Here is a 3,375-nt window from a genome sequence, read left to right on the forward strand (position 1 = left end):
GTTTTATATTTCTAGTGGCATCGACTTAAGTAAATATAAACATATGGAAAGTTTATAACTACTTCTACAAATCCATCCCCAATAATTGCATTTAAATCGTACAGTTTCAATAGCTCAATTAGGCATTCCTTTCGGAAAGTCTTCTTCGCTAATATTGGTTATTTGATATAATTATTACATAACAAAAGGCCTATGACCCATCCTTAAAGGGATTGTTAAGAGGTTTTATACCTAAAATTAAGTGTTTGATGACGTCGCTAAATATGCTTTGGCGCATAAGGATATTCGTCTTCAAACACTAAGTTTAAGTGGAATTACAGGTACCACAGACATCTGATTTGGCATCCTGTTAGCCGATGATGTTTATTTGATATAGTTATATATCACATCAATTCAAAGATTGTCTGGTTGAGCTCCACCAATAACATGAATTACAAAAACAAACATGATACATGGAATTACTATTCCCCAGTGAGGCTTTTTTTAGGAATCTGGAAACATGCCCGACTAGCTGATCAGGAAATAGAGTTTTAGAATGATCCAATACCTCAAATAACCAGCCTATGGTAACATATTGTTTATTGTTGAAAATATCGAATTTCCAACACTTCTGTATAACCCGAGAAAAATAAAATATTTTATATGTATATATCATAGTACATTAAACCTTAGAGCATATCGGCAATGTTGTTAAATGCAGACCTTTTGACATTTGCCAAGGATACCATAGTGTCACACTATCGATTTAAAAGAGATGTACCCATGATTTTGAGATTTGCTACCGACAGGTGGACTCTCATATGAAAACGTGTTCAAGCACAGCGAGGCCTTCGGTTGGTGGTTTGGGGGAACTGTTGCTAATAAAAGGAAGCTGTAATGAGGAACTGCAAATTTTTCCTTTGCTAATATAAATTTACAATGTCTAAATTAAACAGATACCGTATGTTGTGCCGATTTCAGAAGACGAAGAGTAAGACAGTATCACAATCTCTTTATAGATCAGATTGTAAAGTGACATAACAATCTGCTTATTGTTTAAATATAGTCTTATTTCAGCTAAAAGCCAATTAAAAAATGATACCATTGAGTTGTAGCTTGAGGTAATGCGATTGTGATTCACATAGATTTTTTCAAATTGAATTACTTGAGTAGACAATAACAGAAAAAAATAAGTAAGCCACTTGTATATTTCTATAATGAAAACCTACTTACATAATTTTAAGCCATAAAAGACATAAAATTAACATTGTGAACCATTCAAGATGAAAAAGACAAAACCAGATGTAAATTGAATTTATAGTTGTTGACTGTAGACGTTACCAAACTTTTTTTTCGAAAGAGATTAGCTCAAACCGGAAGAAGAATAATTCTGAAATAAAAAGGATTAAAACTTTTCAGAGAAAAGGAAAAAAGAATATTTCAATAAATAAACGAGATAAAGTCTGATTTATATATTTCATACATAGTTCCCAGGAAGTTAAAAAAGTTATCTTAATATACAGATTAATATTTTTGAGGATTTGAGCATTGAAGTGCGTCATTGGATTAAAAGACCCACTTTTGAAAATAATGGAACGATGGAGGATGAATTAAATAAAAATCATATATGAAATGCTCTTCAAATATTGATAATTTGTTAATTTTGCGACTTAGCTCCATATTCCGTTCACCCACGATTATAAACATTGTCGATACGGGGGGGGGGGGGGGGGTGGCACTTAGCTCCGAGCACTTCGACTCCCCTTGACGAGTCACAATGTAGCAGTACTACTTAAATACTTAGCTAGTGCTAAAGATGTATTACGGAATTAAAGTATCTGTACCACATTATATTAGCCTATTTGTTCCCCGTCAGACAAAACTGAGTACCTAAGAGTAGTATTATGTGTTATTGAAAGATTAGCATAACATTTTACTGAGAAAGACAATATCTAAGCACAATGTTTCAAAGTATTACTAAACCATAAAGAGAAGCTTCAATCGCTGGGTAAGTAAGGAATTAGGCTTGAATTTCCTCCATCGTATGAATGATAAAGTTGAACCTCGATCATTACTAATACTGGTTTTAATACAGTCGAGAATGAATGGAACACGATCAGAATGTTACTACTTGATCAATATTTCAACGCTCTTATTGGACAATCTGGTATAATACTGTAAATCTATTGGTTAATATCTGTTCAATATTTCTGTACACTGTAGGTATGTAAAGTGAATTAAACTGAAAGTTGTCAAAGTTTGAAATCAGTAGATCTTATGGGAGATAAGATTTTTTAGTGATATATCTCACCTGGTTAATTTGTTCCGGGAATTTAATTTGTTATAAATTTAATAGACTGAAAAGGATGAAAGTTAAAAGGTAAGTAAAGCATTTTTCACAGGATCATTTCTGTTAATGTAATCTAAACCAATTTACACGACCACTTACACAACACCATTTTCAACAACAATGGCAGAATAATACCAATCGCTTATTGATATCGATCATGCTTGAATTGTAGGGGTAACGACTTGTGTTCAAGAAGAACGAATAACATGACAAAATAATTGATACTTCAAAGAGTCGTTCAGCTAAAGTGTTTTGATGCTTATTGTGTTAGTAGTAATGTTAACGTAAACTCGTGACAAAACTAAATTCTAATTAGTAGTATAGTATTTTTATTCCTGACGAAGTATAACTGATTGCAATTCTAAAGGGAGTATCATACACCATGCACGGTGCCATACAAGTTATTTAAGAATTTGAGGATGATTTTGATATGCGTTGTTTTTCCTAACCTTGCGTATGTTTACTTTGATCACATTACTTTTAGTTTGCATCATTCTACACCGTGTGACGTCACACATAAGAATTAAGAATAGTGAGATAGATACACTAAAATGTCCCAAATACTTAATCAGATAGATAACCTTATGTGAATCCCTTCAAAATGTGGTTATAGATAAACGTCCCCAATGGAAGCAAGAGTATGTCTTTATCCCTGAAGCGTTACCTGTTTCCATTAGTTTTTAGTTTTTGAATTTCCACGAGAGGCAACAGACTGTGTACATTTGTTGAATTACATAAATTACTCGGAAGCACATCTATTTTTTATAGCACATTTATTTCAGTATTGTATTTCTGGTCATGGCTTGCACACCACTTCCTTAGATCTCCTCTTCGGATGATTTTAAATTAATGAGAAGATGGTATGTCAAATTCAATGAACAGACAACATTCGAAATGCATCGTGAAATTTTGAGGGTTATCAAAGGCATTTTTGAATTAAATTTGAAACATACCATGAATTTCAAGAAATTTATTTACTCAACTACGTTACTTGGTTAAAAACATATTCTAGCAGCAGCTGATACAATCGTTGTTCACCTGGACTA

The sequence above is a fragment of the Lottia gigantea genome (genome assembly GCF_000327385.1).
Source record: "Lottia gigantea unplaced genomic scaffold LOTGIsca_54, whole genome shotgun sequence".
Classification (NCBI taxonomy): Eukaryota; Metazoa; Mollusca; class Gastropoda; family Lottiidae; genus Lottia; species Lottia gigantea.